This window comes from Macaca thibetana, chromosome 15 (genome assembly GCF_024542745.1).
Source record: "Macaca thibetana thibetana isolate TM-01 chromosome 15, ASM2454274v1, whole genome shotgun sequence".
Taxonomy (NCBI): Eukaryota; Metazoa; Chordata; class Mammalia; order Primates; family Cercopithecidae; genus Macaca; species Macaca thibetana.
Genome location: NC_065592.1, coordinates 39,881,418 through 39,905,909, shown reverse-complemented (window position 1 = coordinate 39,905,909; position 24,492 = coordinate 39,881,418). Strand labels below are relative to the sequence as shown.

General features: G+C 37.3%; 2 protein-coding genes across 3 annotated transcripts in view; one reads left to right on the top strand and one right to left on the bottom strand.

Moving 5' to 3' along the window:
• INVS (inversin) overlaps positions 1–24,492 on the top strand; it is a 321,952-nt gene that overhangs the window by 7,908 nt on the left and 289,552 nt on the right. The window lies entirely within an intron of this gene.
• Positions 1–24,492, bottom strand: part of ERP44 (endoplasmic reticulum protein 44) — a 115,551-nt gene that overhangs the window by 40,067 nt on the left and 50,992 nt on the right. The gene's annotated exons all lie outside the window — the stretch shown is intronic.

Below are 24,492 nucleotides of genomic sequence, written 5' to 3'. Positions count from 1 at the left end.
AAATAATACAACAGATGCCACAGTAAGCATGGCACATGAATAATGACTATAAAAATAGCAATAATAATAATGCCTTATGGGGTTCGACAGACGTTAAAATACCTGAGAGCAGCATATAAGCTGGGGAGGGAAGGTAAGCAGGAGGTAAATTATGCTAAATATTCTAAAGTCTTTGCATGGTCCAGGAAGAGGCAAAAGTACTTATAATATTTTGTTTAGTCGAGGTTGTACTTTATTCTCTCTACTATAGACAATCAAAAATACTAAAAGTATATTAGAGGTTAAAATGGAATATGAGCTCTTAGAAGGGGGGCTGGAGAAAAGATATAACACTTTGGCAAACTAAGTAACTAAGATTATATAATACTTTGGCAAACTCCACATGGATTTATAAAGTAGAAATCATGAGTGATTACTAAAATTCTTTAAACAGAAGACACATATGAATAAACAACAGGAACAACTGGTCATACTGAGATTGAAAAGAATGCTTTATTCATCAAATCACAGAAATCTGAAGTAAGACATTTTAATTTATACATAATTAACACAGACAATAATCTGTCTGCTTTAGGAGTTGGTACTTCCTTGAAGCAGATGAGTAATAGATACATATCAACTACATGCCCCTTTTCAACCTGATAAATTACAAGGAGAGACTATGTCTTTGGGGTGTTATAAAGATGATGGGTTCTATTACCTAAGCAAGGACTTAATGAGATTAAATTGGTACTACAAATTGAGAAATGAGAGAGCAGTACCATAAACAAGTAGAAGTCTTTTAAATAAAATAAAGACAACTGTAATAAAGCAAAAGCCACAAAGACTTGAGCTTATCCTACTTACAATGATAAATAACCTGAGAAATCATAAAAATAATAAAAAAAGAAACTTGGATTTTTTTTTTTCTTTTGGAAGACAGGGTCTTGCTCTGTCACCCAGGCTGGAGTGCAATGGCACAATCTCAGCTCACTGTGACCTTAACTTCCTGGACTTAAGCAATCATCCCACTTCAGCCTCCAGAGTAGCTGGGACAACAGGTGTGTGCCACCATGCCTGGCAAATCTTCTTAAATTTTTTTAATTAAAAAAATTTTTTTTTTAGAGATGAGGTCTCACTATGTTGCCCAGGTCAGTCTTGAACTCCTGAACTGAAGCAATCCTCCCGCCTCAGCCTCCCAAAGCTGGGATTACAGTTGTGAGCCACTGTGCCTGGCTATAAAATGAATTTTTGCATGATGTATAAACAAAAAGTGTTTAAAAATTAGATCAAATAGTTCTAATGGCCAACACTACAGTGTTGTAGTCTTGAGAATGGAAAATGCCTTTTTAAAAGTTAGTATTTTGGCCAGGCCCAGGGGCTCATGCCTGTAATCCCAGAACTTTGGGAGGCTGAGGTGGGTGGATCATTTGAGGTCAAGATTTTGAGACCAGCCTGGCCAACATGGCAAGACCCTGTCTCTACTAAAAATACAAAAATTAACCAGGCATGGTGGTGCACGACTGTAATCCCAGCTACCCGGTGGCCGAGGCACAAGAATCTCTTGAAACTGGGAGGTGGAGGTTGCAGTGAACCAAGTTCGTGCCAGTGCACTTCAGACTGGGCGACAGAGTGAAACCCTGTCTCAACAACAACAACAACAAAAAGTTACTATTTCTCCAAATGCTTATCAATAGGAGACTGGTTGAATAAAGTATGGTACCCATATAATGAAGTACTAGGCTGTAATATAAAGAAATAAAAAAGATCTCTGTTTGCTGCTAAGGAGCAATCTTCAAGATAAGTTTTAAAAAAAAAAAAAAAAAACCCAGGTGCAGAAGAGCATGTACAGGTCAAATATTTTGTATAAGAAATAGGGAGAAGAAACTTGGGGAAGAAATATAAATACATATGTATATACATGCACACATATTTCCATGTCTATATATGCTTGCTTATATAGTTGTCTTTCCTCTACCCACAAAAAAAACACCAATGGGAGAAAATGGATGGAGAGGTCTAGGATAAATTCCCTGACTATACTTTGGTTTTACAGTTTTGACTTTGGAACCATGGAAATGTTTAACATTAAAACAAAATAAAATTTTTTAAAAATTTAGTACTGGCATTGTTATTTTGAAATTAAATACATACACATATATTACCGATAAAGCACATGAGTAATCATGTTAATGCCATTAAGAATTAAGATTTTCAGCATAAGGAAAAAATATATAAAACTGAGTGATTAAGTAAAAACCCTATAATAATTTGAATTGGAAGTACTGGTATGACCTCATGTTTTTCTCTTTCAAAAAATATACTTCTAAGATCCTTCCACTGATAGCTATTATCAGTAAGTTAATTCCAATAAGTTTGATGATTCATATAACTCCCATGAAAATATAACTTATTGAAACTGACACTAGAAGAAACAGAAGATATAAATTATCCTAAAATTATTGCCAGGTATAGTGACACATGCCCACAGCCCCAAGGCAGGTGGTTTGCTTGAGCCCAGGAGTTCAAGACTAGACTGGGCAACACAGCAAGACTCCATCTCAAAAAAGAATCCCACAATTATTAAAGAACCCAAATCTAATTCAAAGCCTTTCCACAAATGAAACTCCACTCCCAGCCATCTTCACCAGTAAATTCTGCCAAACATTTAAGGAGCCAATAATGGCAATTTTACACAAACTATTCCAGAGAATACAAAAACAGGGAACACTTCCCAACTAGTTTTCGAGGTCAACGTAATCTTTATGGGAATCCTGATAAGAAAATTATGAGGAAAAAAAAGTATTTGTTAATCTTACTCAAGAACACAGATGCAAAACTTGAATAGAAATATTAAAGGCCGGGCGCGGTGGCTCAAGCCTGTAATCCCAGCACTTTGGGAGGCCGAGACGGGCGGATCACGAGGTCAGGAGATCGAGACCATCCTGGCTAACATGGTGAAACCCCGTCTCTACTAAAAAGAATACAAAAAACTAGCCGGGCGAGGTGGCGGGCGCCTGTAGTCCCAGCTACTCGGGAGGCTGAGGCAGGAGAACAGCGGGAACCCGGGAGGCGGAGCTTGCAGTGAGCCCAGATCACGCCAAAAAAAAAAAGAAATATTAAGAAACTTAGCACTACAAAGATAATACATCACAAGAAAGCTGGATTTAGTTTAGCACTTCAGTTTAGATAAATATTTGAAAACCAATTAATGTACAGCACAACACTGACAGAATAAAAGAGAAAAATTTTGTTATCTCTCAAAAGCAGAAAAGCATTTGATAAAAATCTATATCCATTCATGCTTAAACACTTTCAGTAAACTAGGAAGAGAACCTCCTTAACTGAAAAAAGGATAAATAAACAAGTAACAAACAACTGAATGGTGATATACTAAAAGCTTTCAAGTTGAGATCAAAAAAGAAAAAAGATGCCTGCTATCACTTCTCTATAACACTGATTTGGAGTTCTTGATCAAAATAATAATAATAAAAAAAAGTCTGGAAAGGAAGAGATGTCATTATTTGCAGATGTTTTTATTGAGTTCACAGAAAATCCAAAAGGGAATCTACAAATGGATTTCCACTTGCAAGCAGGGTGTAGTGGGTAGCAGAAATGTATTGGTCCTACTGCAACAACTAGAAAAAACTTTGTATCATTTTTTTTGTTGTTGTTGTTGTTTTTTTTTTTTTTTTGAGATGGAGTCTTGCTCTGTGCCCCAGGCTGGAGTGCAGTGGTGTGATCTCGGCTCCCTGCAAGCTCCGCCCCCCGGGTTCACCCCATTCTCCTGCCTCAGCCTCCCAAGTAGCTGGGACTACAGGCGCCCGCCACCACGCCCGGCTAGTTTTTTGTATTTTTTTAGTAGAGACGGGGTTTCATGGTGTTAGCCAGGATGGTCTCGATCTCCTGACTTTGTGATCCGCCCGCCTCGGCCTCCCAAAGTGCTGGGATTACAGTGTATCATATTTTTAAGATATCAGAAATCATGAAAGCAATGAAGACTAAAGGAACTGACATTCCAGGAAGGGAAGAACCATTCCTAGGGTAAGCAAAGATCACTAGCCATTTTCTTTCCTATAGGTTTCCTGTGTAATTCGTTTTGGAAATTAAGTCTGCAGTTGCAGATTTAGGGCTGAGAATTATACCTGCATAAGCAAAAGAAATGTCTCCAGAGGACATCTGCTAAGTGCTGGGGTGATACAGGAACCTGCGGAGTTGGGTCACAAATATGAAAAATCTCCTACGGCCTCCTGGTACTTAGGAGACAGCATCTACTTTGAAAAGGACCTGCAACCCTGTATCAAGACCACATGCAGCCAAGACAATTGCCAGATTTTGAAGCCAACAAGGCCAGGAAGCATCTAGACATTTTTTAAAAAACCATGAATTTTTAAGACAGACAAGAAGAAAGGTACTTGTGACATGTACTAGAGACAACTGATTAGTATTCAGAATATAAAAAGAATGAACTAAAAAAAGATTACCAAAAAGATAAGTGAGCTAAAGCTATCAGTGTATGAAAGAAACACAGATTGCCAATAAACATATTACATATGTTCAGTTGTAATCAGAAAGTTACAAATTAAAACTCCCATATAACATTTTGTCTTTCATACTGGCAAAAAATCAATAATAATAAAAAATTTTAAGACTAAAATTCAATAATATGAAACCCTACGAAAGTAAAATATTCCTAGTAGGTTTCATTTAGGTTCAATATTCAATGTTAATAAAGGTAAACTAGCCTAGCTGGTGCCTACTTTGTCAACAAGAAGTCAAGGAATCTTTTTTAATACCCAAAGACTTTTTAATATCCAAAGGATCTGGCAGAGAGGATATGAGATGGACTCAGAAGCAAAGAAACTAGTCTAATAGAAAACATCTATTTTCCATCTGTGTCCTAAGTATCAGTATGAAAATGGACAGCAAGATGCACTACAGGAGACAATATAATGCTTTCAACTTTCTAAACTTGATGAATTAGTGGGCACAATGAGAAAGCAGTGTGCTAATAGCAAGTTTGCATAAACTAGGAGTAGAATAAATAAGGTTAGAGACAGACTCTAGAGGGTCTTAAGCACTAAGCTGATGGAGTTTGAATTTTATCCTGTTTGTGATAAGCAGCCACTGAGCTGTAGAGCTGGGCTTTCAAAACATTCACCTGGCAGTAGTAGAGAACCAGGGAGACTAGTAAGGAAGCTGCCTTAATAGTTGTGGCAAAAATCACAAGAGTCTATTAACAAACATTACAACCTTTAGGTTGCTTTAGAATTCTGGTTATGGAGATAAAAAGATTTAAAATATTTGAAAACTATTAGGGGATTAGATACTCATTTGATTCATTCTCAAACAACATCCCGGCAGCAGGCATGCTGCATGATGCTGTGGCGTTTAATTATTAAAAAGCAAAAACCTTAAAATTACATTGATCAATAATCTCAGACATAATGCTGACTTTTTTTTTTTTTAACAAGCTTCGGCCAAAAGTGATTTTAAGATAATTAGAATGTGACACTTTGACAATATAACAAAGAATGACTTAAGGGGTATAATAAATGGGTTTTTTAAATTAACTGGATAGAGCAAATGTTAAAATGGATGTCAGAGAAATTATAAATCCCAGAAGGTTAACAGCTCACTGATTGAAAAATTAGTATGTATTTTTGCTCCAATGGTCACTTACTTTTCCTTGATGGGTCCTGCCTGCCTGCCTGCCTCACTAATGCCCAGCAGGGTTCCAAATGGGGAAACTGCCTCATACTCTTGTTTCAGCAACGTCTCTCCCTGCGATGGTTATCCATGGCAGAAAATACAAAGAGGCAGATCATTTCAACAGGAAAGTTTTATTGTTCTTCTGGTCCTAGGAGAAGGACCACTGCTGCCTATATACCTCTTCTCATTCCCAAACTGTACCCCTCAAAACAAACAACAACAAAAAAAACCCAGAAAGACAAATATCCTCAAAAAACAAAACAAAAGACCTCAACAGAAAACTGATAAGCAAAGCCTAGAAGCTGACTCAGAACTCAGGCTTAACCGCTCATCCAAATTCTGTTCTATGCACATAAATTCTTCACTTCATATTTTCTTGTTCTTATTATGGTACTTATACATAGTTCCTATAAAAAGCATCTCAATTTCCAATAAGTAAGGTCCTAGTTGCACTGGAAGACAGACAGGTAAGAGTAACTCAGGTATATGGGCGCGTGTGCTACCTAATCAAGGTACAATTACAAATTACTTTCCTAAAAACGTGAGTGTGGGTCTGTTCTGCACTGACCAGCAAACATATGAACGCCTCTTGCTTAGTGCCATACAGCCCAAGGCCACTGGAGGTCAGCAGAGAACCTGGTCCCACCAGGGGCTGACTGATGGGACTTTCTACATCCCAGGCAGCAAGCATGACCACCAAGGAGAATAATGAATTCTACTCCTGAATTTCCCAAATGATAAGACTGCAGAAGATGAGACGTGATGATGATCCACAGTTGAAGCAAGGCCATGTTTTAACTGTGTGCATGTGTACATGCATGTGTACACATGTGTCTATGTGTGTTTAGAAATTTTGGAAAGCAGAAAATTATAAAGAAGAAAATAAGAACCACTTCCAAACACCACTGGAGAAAACCACTATTAACATTTTGGTTTATATTTTGGTAACTTTGAAGAAAAGTTGCTTAACTAGCAGAGATATATTTCAATTCAGAAAAAATAAACTCTGAGGTTAGTCAAATAGTAAAGTGATAGCATCAATACTTGCAGAATGGGTTTTGGCAGCTTGGAAGAAATTCCCAGAGAGAGTAGAGCGTTACCAACACTCTTAATGTCATGAAGGCCAATATTATGTTTAAAAAAAAAAAAAAAATCGACTCAGTTGAGAAATGATGCACAAGAGTCAGACTCTGAATGTAAAGTTGTTTCAGAATAACTTGAACAAATTTATTCTCCTTTTAAGGCACACACATTAATGACACAATTTTAAAAATCTATTTCTAACTGAGTCTAAGATAGTTTTTACAATAGGTATAAAAAAATTCTAAGTGCCCTCATCTCTCACCATAAACAAAAATCAACTCAAAATGGATTAAAGACATAAATCTAAGACCCGAAACTATAAAACCAGTAGAAGAAAACATAGGCGAAATGCTTCTGGATATCGGTCTGGGCAAAAATTTTATGGATACAGCTTTAAATGCACAGGCAAAAAAAAGCAAAACAGACAAATGGGATTTTATCAAACTAAAAAGCTTCTGGAGGGCAAGGGAAACACAACAGAGTGAAGAGGCAACCTGAGAATTAGTGAAAATATCTGTAAACTAAACATCTGATAAGGGATTAACATTCAGAATATACAAGAAACACAAGCAACAACAACAACAAAATCCAATTTTAAAAAGGGCATAGCATCTCAACAGACATTTCTCAAAAGACATACAAATGGCCAAAGGGCATATGAAAAAAAATCGTCAGTTTCACTAATCATGTGGTTACATACAAATCGAAACCACAATGAGGTATCATCTCACCCCAGTTAGAATGGTTATTAACAAAAACATGAAAAAAATTAATACTGAAGGGTATTCGGAGAAAGGGAAACATTCATATGTTGTTGATGAGACAGTAAAGTAGCACAGCCACTATGGAAAACAGAATGGAGGTTCCTCAAAAACTAAAAATAGAACTACCACATGATCCAGTAATTCCATTACTGGGTATTTATCCAAAGAAATGGAAATCAGTATAGCAAGGACATATCGCACCCCCGTGTTTACTAAAGCACTATTTACAATAGTCAAAATATGAAATCAACCTAAGGGGCCACCAACAGATGAATGGATAAAGAAAATGTGGGGCCGGGCGCAGTGGCTCACACCTATAATCCCAGCACTTTGGGAGACCAAGGCGGGCAGATCACGAGGTCAAGAGATCGAGACCATCCTGGCCAACATGGTGAAACCCCGTCTCTACTAAAAACACAAAAATTAGCTGGGTGTGGTGGTGCGCGCCTGTTGTTCCAGCTACCCGGGAGGCTGAGGCCTCCTTGAACCCAGGAGGCAGAGGTTGCAGTGAGCCAAGATCGTGCCACTGCACTCACTCCAGCCCGTGGCGACAGAACGAGACTCCGTCTCCAAAAAAAAAAAAAAAAAAAAGCACATATTCAAGCTCTAACAGCCTGGGATTCCCTGGGAAAAACAGAGGAGGCACTACAGACCTGTTTTGGGAAAAACCTCTGTTTTCCTCATGAAACCCGAGAAACAATCTAAGGCTCTGTTCTGTTTTGCATTGAGTTATCTGACATTTTTTACTTTGAAAGGTATCAGAAATTACTTTGAATTATGAGAGAACTAGGTAGGAAATGTACCTTTGAGCATGCTTAATGGCAGTTATGGTTAATACTTGACTCCGCACTTTTGGATTAGAGAAACATGCTCTTGGCCCCCTAGAAGGTATGGAAATGTCCCCACACCCCACTGAGAGATAAGACTCCATGGGAGATGGGCTGGCTCCCTCTTTTTTTGGGATGCAGGATCTGGTATAAAAATAGGACCCTTAATTTGGGGGATCTGTTTTGCATTCCAGCTATGCCTGCTTATTAGGCTGTAGAAACTGCATGCTTTCCTGGTCCTGTTCCTCCAATGGCTCCACCCTGAAGCCAGTAATCTAATTAAAAAAACTGGGAAGTAAAAAATCTTACAACTACTGGATCTTCTGTCTGTGTATTTACATATGTTGTGTGTGATGTAAAAAAAGCTTCTATTGGCTTAAAACTAATAAGTGCTTAAATCAAGTTATAAATTATATCTTTTCTGACCTAATTAATCTCTTAGATATTAGGTCCCCTGAGTCAAAAAATGACATATTTGGCTTATTTGGTATAAACATCACACAGGAAGCACTGCCAAATATGAGATGGTATTTGGCTTTCTTTGGGCTGTATTTGTATAAATATGTTACTGGTATGTGTGTTAAAATTATGAGAAACTCCCATTATTCTGAAATGACAGTCTATGTTATTAATAATTATAATTGATATGTAAATTGCTATATGGCACAGAAGCAAAATTAACTTGTCAATTGTGGTGTTAATAGTGGCTGTCCTAAGACTTTTGTCATCCACAGACAATTGTTGTCTTGTATTGATCCTCTTCAGACAGTCGTTTTAAAATCAACTATAGAACTCTAACAGGTATTCTTGAATGCAGGCTTCTGATAACTCTGGAGATTCTGACTTCAGAGGAAAAAGCATTCAGGACTCATGGAGAGCTGAAATGTTCACGACTATTAAGCAAGACAGGCATTAACTGCATGGACCTAACTAATAGAGGACTAAAATAATCTTTTTTTGACTTTTTGCTTAAAATGTTGCTGATCGTTTGTTTTGTTTTTAAGAATCAAGGAAACTTTTGAGCGATTAACAGCTTTTAATAGTTGAGTAAAGTATACTCCTGTGAACAAAATTTGGAGCATATTTGTTTCTATCTGATTTTTCCAGAATTAGGAAACTATTTGTAAGTATTCTTAACTTATAGCAATACAATTATGTGCATAAGTGGAATAAGAATGTTTTCTTTTGCAACATGACACAATTGGAATAATTTGTTATTTTACCAAGGCTTTGACTAGAATGGTGTGCTTTCCTTTAAGGAATCAATCTTGACTTATAGAGCCAATAAAAGCCCCTTGGGAAAACTGGTCTCACACCTTGTCTACACAGTCCCTGTACATGGTTTCTGACCTCTGGTAAGTAAAGAATGTCACTTTCTGATAGGCCCAAGAGCCCAAGTTATCTTGGGACCTCCAGAGGAAAGGAATTTACTAAACTCATAGGTATTTGAGGATACAAACCCATTGCTGGGCTCGACTTTTTGAAAAAAGTCTAACCTGAGATTCCTTTTATAAAAAAAAGTTCCATCAAAGCCAATTAAGAAAGCCTATGTGAAAAAGACTTATTCCTGTTGCACTTTATGCAAATAACCAGGCCAAGTATAATAAAGCAAACAGCCTGGGACTCCTATGTCTTACCAATCAGTCTTACCATGATTTGTCATTAGTAAAAATGAGGACTGGAGAGAGAACTATGGTACACCTGTCTCATTAGTTGTTTTTGAGTTTTTTTCTGCAATTGAGACTGACTCTGCTTATTCCTGTGAATCAACCACTCATCTCTGGCTGGTACTCAGAAGAAGCAAGAGGGATGGATATCAACTTTTGTTAGAACTCAGAGTTATGAATGGCCCTCGACATACCAATGCTTTCTGACTCAGCTCCTCTCTACCCTGAATAAAAGAGACCTTAATAGTTAGGCAGGAATATCATTGCCCCTATTCAGGCTCAAGTTACAGAATATGGATCGTTGTCCCTCTACCATCCTTAGGATTAAGGGTTCCCTTGTAAAAGAGAGAGGGGAAATATGCCAGAGGCCACTGAACCAGGGCAACTCTGTCAGAGGCATTCAAACCAGAGTGACTCCATGCTGAATAGGGGCTGGGTAAAATAAGGGCTGAGGCTTACTGAGCTGCATTCCCAGGAGGTTAGGCATTCTAAATCACAGGATGAGACAGGAGGTCGGCACAAGATACAGGTCACAAAAACCTTGCAGGTTGCAGTAAAGAAACTGGCCAAAACCCAACAAAGCCAAGATGACAAATCATGAAAGTGACCTCTAGTCATCCTCAGTGCTTATTATGTGCTAATTATCATGCTTTAAAAAAAAAAAAAAAAAACACTCCTAGCAGCACCATGACAGTTTACAAATGACATGGCAATGTCAGGAAGTTACCTTACATGATCTGAAAAGGGAAGTTCCAGGAATTGCCCACCACTTCCCTGGAAAACTCATAAATAATCCACCGCTTGTTTAGCATATAATCAAGAAGTAACCATAAAAATAGCCAGCCAGCAGCCCTTGCAGCTGCTCTGCCTATGGAGCAGCCATTTTTTTAATTCCCTTGCTTTCCTAATAAACTTGTTTTAAAAAAAAAAAAAAAAAAGAAAAGAAATATGACCCAGCCAGTGAAAAAGAGAATGACAGGAATAGTACTGATCTATAAATTGTTTTGGGCAGTATGGCCACTTTAACAATATAAATTCATTTCCACAGAATTAGAAAAAACTGTTGTAAATTCATACAGAACCAAAAAAGAGCCTGAATAGCCAAAGCAAACCTAAGCAAAAAGAACAAAGCCAGAGGCATCATATTACTGAACTTCAAACTATACTACGAGGCTATGATAACCAGAACAGTATGATACTAGTACAAAAACAGACGCATAGAATAATGAAACAGAACAGAGAACTCAGAAATAAAGCCACACACTTAAAACCACCTGATCTGCCACAAAATCAACAAAAATAAGCAATGGAAGAAGACTCCCTGTTCAATAAATGGTATTGGAATAACTGGCTATCCACATGCAAAAGAATGAAACTGGACCTCTACATATCATCATATACAAAACTTAAGTCAAAACGGATTAAAGACTTAAACGTACAACATCAGATGATAAAAATCCTGTAAGAAAACCTAGGAAATACCCTGCTCGACACTGGCCTTGGCAAAAAATGTATGGCTAAGACACCAAAAGCAATTATAACAAAAACAAAAACTGGTAAGTGGGACCTAATTAAACTAAAGAGCCTCTGAACTGCAAGAGAAACTATCAAGGAAGCAAACAGACAACCTACAGTATGGAAGAAAATATTTGCAAATGATGCATTCAACAAAGGTCTACTATCTAGAATCCATAAGGAACCTATTAAATCAATAAACAAAACACAAATAACCCCATTAAAAAGTAGGCAAAGGCCTGTAATCCCAGCACTTTGGGAGGCTAAGGTGGATGGATCACCTGAGGTGAGGTGTTCGAGACCAGCCTAGGCAACACGGTGAAACCCCATCTCTACTAAAAATACAAAATTAGCCGGGCATGGTGGCGTGTGCCTGTAGTCCCAGCTATTTGGGAGGCTAAGGCAGGAGAATCACTTGAACCTGGTGGCAGAGGTTGCAGTGAGCTGAGAGTGTGCCATTGCACTCGAGCCTGGGCAACAAGAGTGAAACTCTGTCTCAAAAAAATAAAAATAAAAATAAATAAAAAAACAAAAAGTGGACAAATGATGTGAACAGACACTTTTCAAAAGAAGACATACAAGCAGCCAACAAACGTATGAAAAATGCTCATCATCACTAATCATCAAAGAAATGCAAATCAAAATCACAATGAGATACCACCCCACGCCAGTCAGAATAGCTTTTGTTAAAAACTCTAAAAAGAACAGATGGTGGCAAGGCTGCAGAGAAAATGAAACACTTAAACAACTGTTGATGGAAAGTAAACTACTCCAACTGTGGAGAGCAGTGTGGAGATTTCACAAAGAACGAAGAGTTGAACTACCATTCAACCCAGCAATCTCATTACTGGGGATATACCCAAGGGAAAATAAATTGTCCTACCAAAAGGACACAAGCATGCATATGTTCCTCGCAGCACTATTCACAACAGCAAAACCACAGAATCAACGTAGGTATCCATCAACAGTGGACTGGATAAAGAAAATGTGGTACATATACACAACTGATTACTATGCAGCCATAAAAATCAACAAAATCATGTCCTCTGCAGGTGTCTATCAATGGCAGACTGAAAAAGAAAATGTGGTACATATATGCCATGGTACACTATGCAGCCATATATAAGAATGAAATCATGTCCTTTGCAGCAACATAGATGCAGCTGGAGGCCATTATCCTAAGTGAACTAACACAGAAACAGAAAACAAAATACTGCATGTTCTTACTTCTAAATGGGAGCAAAATATCAGGTACACATGGACATAAAGATGCGAACAATAGACACTGTGGACTACTAGAGAGAGGCAAGAGCAAGTGGGACAAGGACTAAAAAGCTACCTATTGGGTACTATGCTCACAGCAGGTTGACAGGTGCAGTTATACCCCAAATCTCAAAACCATGCAATATGCCTCTGTAATAATCCTGCACATGTACCCCCATGTATCCCCTGATTCTAAAATAAAAGCTGATAAATGAACAAAAAAGGATGAAATCCTGACATTCATGGCAACATAAATGGACTGGAGGACATTACGTTAAGTGAAATAAGCCAGGCACAGAAAAATAAATACTGCATGTTCTCATTCATATGTGGGAGCTAAGAGAGTTGAGCTCATATAAGTAGAGAGTAGAATTGTGGTTATTAGAGGGTGGGAAGGGTAGGGGGAGGGGAGGATAGGGAGAGATTGCTTAACAGATAAAAAAAATTACCTCTAGAGAGAGGGGCGGAGCAAGATGGTGGAACAGAAAGCTCCACCAATTGTCCCTCCTGGAAAGACACCAATTTAACAACTATCTACACAAAATAAGCACCTTCATAACAACCAAAAATCAGATGAACACTCACACTACTTGTTTTTAACTTCATTTCACTGAAAGAGGAAGTGAGAAGGTAGAAAAAACTCTCTTGAATCACCAACACCACCTCTCACTCTACCCCTGGCAGCAGCTGCACAGTACAATAAACTGTGTTTGGGAGAAGGAGAGCACAGCAATTGTGAGACATTGCCTTGAACTCAGGGCTTCCCTGTTATAGCAGAAAGCAAAATTGAACAGAACTCAGCTGATGCCCACACGTGGAGGGAGTATTTAAACTAGCCCAAGCCAGAGGAAAATCACCCATTTCAGCAGTCAGAACTTGAGTTCTGGCAAACATCACCATCTTGGGCTACAGTGCTCTGGGCCTCTAAATAAACTTGAAAGGCAGTGTAGGCCACAAGAACTGCAACTTCTGGGCAAGTCTTAGGGATGAACTGGGCTCAGAGCCAGTGGACATAGGGGAGGAGGATACATGACCTACTGAGACGCCAGGCAGGATGGTTTAAGGGGCTGCTGGCATCACCCCTCCATTAACCCCAGACTGCAAAGCTCACAGCTCCAAAAGAGAACACTTCCTTCTGCTCAAGGCGAGGAGAGGGAAGAGTGGGGAGGACTTTGTCTTGCATCTGGGATACCAGCTCAGTCACAGCAAGACAGGGCACCAGACAGAGTCGTGAAGCACCCTTTCCAGGCCCTAGCTCCTGGATGACATTTCTAGATACACCCTGAGCTAGAAGAGAACCTGCTGCTTTGAAAAGAAGGACCCACTCTTGACAGGATTCATCACCTGCTTACTGAAGAGTCCTTGGGCCTGAATAACCAGCAGCACGAGAAAAGAAACAAATAACATATAATGGAGCTCCAATAGGTCTGGCAGCAGACTTTTCAGTGGAAACCTTACGGGCCAGAAGAAGGTGGCATGATATATTCAAACAGCTGAAGGAAAAAGACTTTTATCCCAGAATAGTGTACCCAGCAAAAACATCCTTCAAATATGAAAGAGAAATAAAGACTCCCACACAAACAAAACCTGAGGGACTTCATCAACATCAGATGTGTCCTACAAGAAATGTTAACGGGAGTACATTAATGAGAAAGAAAAGGACATTAATAAACAATAAGAAATCATCTGAAAGTACTGAAGTCACAGAAAATAGAAAGTACACAGACAAATAGAAAATATTGTAACACTAATTGTGGTGTGTCAACTACTCTTAAGTAGAAAGACTAAATGAGGGACCAATCAAAAAATAATAACCACAACAACTTTTCAAGACATAAAAAGTATAAAAAGATATAAACAGAAACAACAAAAAGTTAAAAAGTAGGGAGATGAAGTTAAAGTGTACAGTTTTTATTAGTTCTCTTTTTGCTTGTTCGTTTGTTTGTTTATGCAGTGTTGTTATCAGCTTAAAATAATGAGTTATAAGATAGTATTTGGAAGTCACATGGCAACCTCAAGTCAAACACACAACAGATATATAAAAAATAAAAAGAAATGAAATCATATCACCAGCGAAAATCACCTTCACTAAAAAGGAAGACAGCAAGGAAGGAAAGAAGGAAGAGAAGACTACAAAACAACGAGAAAACAAATAACAAAATGGAAGGAATATGCCTTTACTTATCAATAACAACACCGAACATAAATGAACTAAACTCTTCAATCAAAAGACACAGACTGGTGGAATGGATTTAAAAAAAACCAAGACCCAAAGATCTGTTGCTTACAAAAAACACACTCTACCTGTAAAGACACACATAGACTGAAAATAAAGAAATGGAAAAAGATATTCCATGCCAATGGAAACCAAAAAAGAGCAAGATCACTATACTTACATCAGACAAAATAGATTTCAAGACAACTATAAGAAGAGACAAAGAAGGTCACTATATAATGACAAAGGGGTCAATTCAACAAGAGGATATAACAACTGTCAACACAATGCATATACATATGTAACGCATATAATACAACATAAATACATATGCACCCAACACTGGAACACCCAGATATATAAAGCAAGTATTATTATAGCTAAAGAGAGACCCCAACATAGTAATAGCTGGAGACTTAAATACCTGACTTTCAGCCTTGGACAGATCTTCCAGACAGAAAATCAACAAGGAAACATCACAGTTAACCTGCACTATAAACCAAATGGACCTAACAGATATTTACAGAACATTTCATCCAATGGCTGCCGAATACACATTATTTTCCTTATCACATGGCTCATTCTCAAGGACAGACCACATGTTAGGTTACAAAGTCTTAAAACATTCAAAAAAATTGAAATTATCTCAAGCATCTTCTCTGACGACAATGGAATAAAACTAGAAATGGATAACAAGAGAAATCTTGGAAATTATACAAGTACATGGAAATTAAACAATATGCTCCTGAATGACCAGTGGTCAATGAACAAATTCAGAAGGAAATTGAAAATCTTCTTGAAATAAATAATGATGGAAATACAACATACCCAAACATATAGGATTCAGCAAAAGTAGAACTAAGAGAGAAGTTTATGGCTATAAATGCCTACGTCAAAAAATAAGAAAAAACTTCCAATAAACAACCTAATGATACCTCTTAAAGAATTAGAAAAGCAAGATCAAACCAAACCCAACATTAGTAGAAGAAAAGAAATAAAGATCACAGCAGAAATAAATGAAATTGAAATGAAAAAGGCAATACAAAAGCACAAGTAACAAAAAGTTGTTTTTCTGAGAAGTTTTACAAAATTGACAAACCTTTAGCCAGACTATGAAAAAAAGAGAGAAGACTGAAACAAATAAAAACAGAAATGAAAAAGGAGACATTACAACTGATAGCACAGAAATTCTAAGGATCATTAGCAGCTACTGTGTGCAACTATCTGCCAATAAATTGGAAAATCTAGAAGAAACTGACACATTCCTAGACATATACAACCTACCACGATTGAGCCATGAAGAAATCCAAAACCTGAACAGACCAATAACAAATAATGAGATTGATGCCATAATAAGAAAGCTTCCAGCAAAGAAAAGTCCAGGACCTGATGGCTTCACTGCTGAATCCTCCCAAACATTTAAGGAAGAACTGATACCAATCCTACTCAAACTATTCCAAAAAACAAAGGAAGAGGGAATAGTTCCAGACTGATTCTATGAGAACAGCATTATCCTAACACTGAAACTGGAAAAAGACACATCCACAAAAGGAAAACTACAGGCCAATAACCCAATATTGATGCAAAAATCCTCCACAAAATACTAGCAAACCAAATTCAACAGTACATTAGAAAGATCATTAATCATGACCAAGTGGGATTTATCTCTGGGATGCAAGGATGATGGTTCAACATATGCAAATCAATCAATGTGATACATTGTATCAAGAAAATGAAGGATAAAAAACATATGATCATTTCAATTGATGCTGAAAAAGCATTTGATAAAATTCAACATTTCTTCACGACAAACACCCCCAAGAAACCATGCAGAGAAGGAACATATTTCAACTTAATAAAGACCATGTACAATAAATCCACAGCTAGTATCATACTGAATGGGGAAAAACTGAAAGCCTTTCCTCTAAGATTTGGACTACAAGGATGCCCACTGTCACTATTATTCAACATAGTACTGAAAGTCCTTGCTACAGCAGTCAGATGAGAGAAACATATAATGGGCATCCAAATTAGAAAGGAAAAAGTCAAAATATACTTGTTTGTAAATAATATGATCTTATATTTTGAAAAACCTAAAGACCACCAAAAAACTATAAGAACTGACAAACAAATTCAATAAAGTTGCAGGATACAAAATCAACTTACAAAAATCAGTAGCATATTTATATGCCAACAGTGAACAATCTAAAAAAGAAATAAAAATGTAATCCCATTTACAATAGCTACAAATAAAATACCTAGGAATCAACCAAAGAAATGAAAGATCTCTACAATGATAATTATAAAAAATCGATGGAAGAAACTCAAAAGGACAAAAAAAGGAAAGAAATTCTATGTTTATGGATTGGAAGAATCGATACTGTGAAAATGTTATTACTATCTACATATTCAATGCAATCCCTATCAAAATACCAATGACATTCTTCACAGAAATAGAAAAACAATCCTAAGGTTTATATGGAACCACAAAAGATGGCAGAATAGCCAAAGTTATCTTAAGCTAAAAGAACAAAACTGGAGGAATCCCATGACCTGACTTCAAATTACACTACAGAGGTATAGTGTTAGGTCGGCACAAAAGTAATTGCGGTTTTTTGCCATTTAAAAAAAAAAAAAAAAGGCAAAAATCGCAATTACTTTTGCACCAACCTATAACCAAAACAGCATAATACTGGCATAAAAAACAGACACAGGCTGGGTGCAGTGGCTCACACCTGTAATCTCAACACTTTGGGAGGCCGAGGCTGGCGGATCATGAAGTCAAAAGATGGAGACCATCCTGGCCAACATGGTGAAACCCCATCTCTACCAAAAATACAAGAATTAGTTGGGTACGGTGGCAAGTGCCTATAGTCCCAGTTACTCGGGAGGTTGAGGCAGGAGAATCACTTGAACCCGGAAAGAGGAGGTTGCAGTGAGCCAAGATCGTGCCACTGCCCTCCAGCCTGGCAACAGAGCAAGACTCCATCTCAAAAAAAAAAAAAAAAAAAAAAAAAACCAGACATGTGTATCAGTGCAACAGAAAACCCAGAAATAAATCCATATATCTACAGCGAACACATTTTTGACAAAGGTTCCAAGAACATACATTGGGGAAAGGACAGTCTCTTCAATAAATGGTACTGGAAGAACTGGATATCCATATGCAGAAGAATGAAACTAGACCCCTATCTCTTGCCATACGCAAAAAATCAAATCAAAATGGATTAACCACTTAAATCTCAGACTTCAAACTATGAAACTACTACAAGAGAACATTGGGGAAACTCTCCAGGACACTGGAGTGGGCAAAGACTTCTTTAGCAATCCCCCACAGGCACAGGCAACCAAAGTAAATAAATGGACAAATGGGATCACTTCAAGTTAAACAGCTTTTGCACAGCAAAGGAAACAATCAACAAAGTGAAGAGACAACCTACAGAACAGGAGAAAATATTTGCCAACTATCTATTTGACAAGGGATTAATAACGAAAATATATAAGGAACTCAAACAACTCTATACTCAAAAATGTAATAATCTGATTAAATAATGGGAAAAATATTTGAATAGACATTTCTCAAATGGAAACATACAAATGGGAAACAGGTATATAAAAACGTGCACAACATCACTGATCGTCAAAGAAATGCAAAATCAAAACTGCAATGAGATACCATCTCACTCCAGTTAAAATAGCTTTTATTCAAAAGACAGGCAATAACAAATGCTGATGAGTATAAGGTGAAAAGGGAACCCTCTTGCACTGTTGGTAGGAAGGTATATTAGTACAAATGCTATGGAGAACAGTTTGGAGGTGACTCAAAAAAACTAAAAATAGAATGACCATATGATCCAACAAACCCAATGCTAGGTGTACTGAGGAAAGGAAATCAGTATATGCAAGAGACATCTGCACTCCCATGTTCATTGCAGCACTATTCAGAATAAGCTAGATTTGGAAGCAACCTAAGTGTCCACTAACAAACAAATGGATAGAGAAAATGTGGTACATACATATAATGGAGTACTACTAATCCATAAAAAAAGAATGAGATCCCGTCACTTGCAACAACATGGATGGAACTGGAGGTTACTAGGTTAAGTGAAGTAAGCCAGGCACAGGAAAACATTGCATGTTCTCACTTAAATGTGGGAGCTAAAACAAAACAACTGAAATCATGGTGATAGAGCATAGAAGGATGGTTACCAGAGAGTGGAAAGGGTAGTCGAGGGTCAAGGAGGGATGGTGAATGGGTACAAAAATGTAGTTAGAATAAATAGGCTGGGCGCGGTGGCTCACACCTGTCATCCCAGCACTTTGGGAGGCCGAGGCAGGAGGTCAGGAGATGGAGACCATCCTGGCTAACATGGTGAAACCCCATCTCTACTAAAAATACAAAAAATTAGCCAGGCGTGGTGGCGGCCGCCTGTAGTCTCAGCTACTCGGGAAGCTGAGGAAGGAGAATGGCGTGAACCCGGGAGGCGAGCTTGCAGTGAGCCAAGATGGCGCCACTGCACTCCAGCCTGGGCGACAGAGCGAGACTCCATCTCAAAAAAAAAAAAAAAAAAAAAGAATAAATAAGACATAGTGTTTGCTAGCACAACAGGGTGTTGTGTAAAAAGAATTTAATTGTACTTTAAAAAATAAACAGTATGATTCGATCTCAATCGTTTTAAAGACAAACGATAAATGCTTGAGGTCATGGATACCCTGATGTGACTATTATGGACTTCAAAATATCTCTTGGCCGGGCACAGTGGCTCACGCCTATAGTCCCAGAACTTTGGGAGGTTGAGATGGGTGGATCACTTGAGGTCAGGAGTTCAAGACCGGCCTGGTCAACATGGTGAGACCCTGTCTCTACTAAATCTACAAAAATTAGCGGCCGCGGTGGCACACACCTGTAATCCCAGCTACTCAGGTGGCTGAGGCACAAGAATCACTTGAACACTGGAGGCAAAGGTTGCAGTGAGCCGAGAATGTGCCAATGTACTCCAGCCTGGGAGACAGACAGCAAGACTCTGTCTCCAAAAAAAAAAAATTAAACTCTTGTAGTCCATAAAAATGTACACCCTACCATGTATCTACAAAAATTTAATAAAAATAAATTCTCTCTAGACAGGAGAAATAAGTTCTAGTGTTGTTCTACAGCACTGTAGGGTGACTGTAATTAATAATAATTTATTGTATACTTTTGAGTACTAGAAGAGAGGATTATCCTAATGTAACCATTAAACACGATATACATGTATTGAAATATTACTCTGTATCTCATAAATATGTTTATCACATGTGAATTTAGAAAAATCTAAGTGATAAGAAAGCTTTGTGTTATAGTTCATTTTTTCTTTTTCAGTTGCACATAAAATTTTGCCTTACAATCAGTGATGAGTTAGACTGGGTGAACTATGGCAGTAAATATTTATTCTATTGTTGGGAAAATAATGAGATAACTGTAGTGCCTACAAAACACTTCATAAATGCTGGTACTGTTTATTATTCATTTATCTATCCACCTGTTCAACAATTACAACTGAACACCTACTATGTGCTAGACACCATTCCAGTGCTAGGAACAGAAGGGTAAAAACATAAGGTCTCTACTCTCATGCAGCCATTTTATCATTATTATTGTCATTATTAAGATCACTGCTGCTGCTACTACTACTTCTACTTGTTTCCACAGGCTAGAATATTAAATGAAATTCTTTTTCTTAATGGACAGAACAGTATGAACATATTAAATGAAATTCTTAAATGAATGAAAATGAAAAACTCAGGACAACCACACAGAGAACTGTGGGTCAGTTTCTAGAAGCCATCAAATAGCTCAGCTCTAAGCATTCCTCAAAATGCTGGCAAAAGACTATTCAAAGAAAGTTTTTAAAAATTCAATAATTGTGTTGAAGGTCATTTATTACAGTGAAAATAAGCAAATTACAATTAACAATATCACAATACCCCTGTACAACGCAGATTTCTAGCTTCTTACCCACATTTTTTCAAAAACTCCAAGGCATAAGGTGCTCCTACCTTTTTCCTTAATCAATGACAAACTATAGGTTCAGGACTTTTAAAATACCAAGTTCCTAAAAATTTGTAAAATTTCAACCTTACCAAAAAATTGCAATTGCATTTTTATTTATATAATGACCCATTGCAGACTATTTAAATAGACTATTTTATAATCTATAATAGGACATTTTAAGTTGTTTGTATTCAGAAATGGGTGAATTCTCCATTTCTATGGTGAATTCAATTTAAACTACCTTATTCTGACTTTCAAATAGCATAGTTAACTGATAAAAGCTGTATCGTCCTGGGTTCCAGTCTGGCTCCCTCCATTTACTATGCAACCTTGGGAAATCACTTAGCCTCTCTGTATCTTTCAGTCTCTTCTTCAGTAAAATGGTAACACAATCCAACTCTCTGAAAGGTCAGTGTTCCTTTCTACCTCAGAAACTTCGTATTTACTGCTACTTCCATCTAAAACACTCTTCTTCCCCTACTTCACTTGAAACTTCCTACTCTTCCTTCACTTTTTATCATTTCCTCAAAAATGTCTTCCCTATCCCTGCAGACTAAGTCAGACTCATCATTTCGTAGCATTCAATACCTTCCCGTTAGAATAGATATCACAATATGTGATCGTGTATTGATCTCTCTTGCCTTTCTAGGTGTGTTTAGTTCACTGCTGTAGTTATAGAACCTTCCACATAGCATTACATAAGGTAGGCATACATTTTTTTTGTTGTTAAATGAATGAATAATACTACTTTAGAGGAGTAATGAGTCGCGGTAAAGATAACTAAAATATCTGAAAGAACATGTCTAAATTCAAGTAAGCACTCACTAAGTAGCAGGGTTTTTTCCCAGGCAATGTGACTACAAACTTTTTACAGGAACTTTTCAAGAAATCATACTATGACTTTGGATAAAAGGTCTCAGCGAAAAAGTGAGTCGGAAGCAAGGCAGACAGACTGAAGTACTCAAGGGCAGGACAGAGTAGGTTAACATAACACCAGACAAGTGAACGATATGAACAAGACATATGTGGGCATGACGATATCTTGATTCTGAGGCCATCTTCTGTCCTTGCTAGGAAGCTTCTTACAGATCTTCTGCCTAACAAAAACTAATCCTAAAGCAACAAATAGATACACTTGGTTGGAAAGACTACTGTAACAAAATACAGACCACAAGAAGTAAAGCTTTTTATTTGCAAACAAACCTAATTGTGTAAGTAGAAAATCCTATGGACTCTATTTATAAAACTTATTAGAACTAGTAAGTTTTAGTATACAGGGTCAATATAAGAAATCAATCTTATTTCTATAAACTAGCAACAAAAACACTAAAAATTAAAATTTAACAATCAATGCCATTTATAACAGCACCCCCAAATAAGAAATACTTACTGAGAGATCTCACAACAGATGTCCAAAACATGAGAAAAAAATACCAGGCAAGCCCAAAATGAAGGACATTCTACAAAATTCTTAATGAATACTACTCAAAACTGTCAAGATTGTGAAAAATGAAGCCTGAGAAACAAACAGATCAAAGGTAACCAGGAAGACATTATGCCTAAAAGTGATATCCTAGAACAACAACAACAAAAAGACCTAAGTGGAAGAGGGATAAAATCCAAATAAAATCCATAGTTTAATTAATAGTAGTGTACCAATTTTAGTTTCTTAGGCTTTGACAAATGTGCCATAGTAATATAAGATATTGATGTTAGGGTAAAATACATAAGGCATATAAGGGAACTCTCTGTATTATTTTTGCAACTATAATCTATGTATAATCTACAATTATTCCAGAAATGAAGTTTATTCTTAAAATATCATTTACAATAGCATCAAAAAAATAAATAAATACTTAGGAATAAATCTGACAAAGCTATCCTAGACATGTAGGCTGAAAAACCACAAAACATTGCTGGAAGAAACTGAAAATGCCTAAATAAATGGAGAGATAACAATCTTCGTGGATTTGAAGACTCAGTATCATTAAAATAACAATTTTCCATAAATTGCCCTGAGGATTCAAAGTAACCCCAGTTAAAATCCCAGTAGCCTGGCCAGGCGCGGTGGCTCACGCCTGTAATCCCAGCACTTTGGGAGGCCGAGGAGGGCAGATCACGAGGTCAGGAGATCGAGACCATCCTGGCTAACACAGTGAAACCCCATCTCAACTAAAAATACAAAAAATTAGCTGGGCTAATTTTGGGCACCTGTAGTCCCAGCTACTTGGGAGACTGAGGCAGGAGAATGGCTTGAACTCAGGAGGTGGAGCTTGCAGTGAGCGGAGATCACGCCACCGCACTCCAGCTTGGGCGACAGAGGAGACTCTGTCTCAAAAAAACAAAAAAAACTCAGTAGCCTTTTGTCATTAAAAATTAACAAACTGATTCTAAAAGTTAAATGGAAATCTAAATCAACCAGAACTGCCAAACAACTCTGAAAAGAAAGTACAAAGTTGAAAGTTTTACCTGACTAGACTTCAAGACTCGTTATAAGCTATAGTAATCTACAAAGTACTGGTATAAGCACAGACAAACGGATCAACAGTATAGAACAGAGAGAACAGAAATAGACCCACACATACAGTGTCAGTTTATTTCAGCAAAGATGCAACAACAGTGAAGAAAGGATAGTCTTTTCAACAAATAATGCCAGAACCATATGCAAAAAAATGAACTCCAATTCATACACTGTGCCACATGTAAAAATTAATTCCAAATGGATTACAGACATAAGTATAAACCTGCATACTACCACATTTGTAAAAGAAAACATAGAAGAAAATCTTTGTGATCCTGTGTAAGGCAAATACTTCTTAGATACAACATCAAAAGTGTAATTCATTTTAAAAACTGATAGTAAGACTGCACCAACATTAAGAATATCTGCTTTTCAAAATACACTCTTCAAGCTGGAGGTCTCATACTTCTTGATTTCAAAACATATTACAAGACTACAGTAATCAAAAAGTGTGGAACTGGCATAAAAACAGACACACAGACCATGGTACAGACTACAGGGTCCAGAAATAACCCCTCAAATATATAGTAAAATGATTTTTGATGAGGATGCTAAGACCATTCAATGGGGAAAGAACAGTCTCTTCAATAAATGATGCTGGAAAACCTAGAAGTACACATGCAAAATAATAAAGCTGGGCCCTTACCTTGTTTCATACACAAAAATTAACTCAAAATAAATGAAAGACCTGAACATAAGACCTAACACTCTTCAACTCTCTAAACACTCTAAAACTCTTAGAAGAAAACATAGGAGAGTAAACCTTCATGACATTAGATTGCAATTATTTCCTGGATATAACACCTAAAGCACAGTCAACCAATGTAAAAATTCATAAGATAGACTACATTACAATTAAAAATTTCTATGAATAAAAAGACACAATCAACAGAGTGAAAAGGCAACTGACAGAAC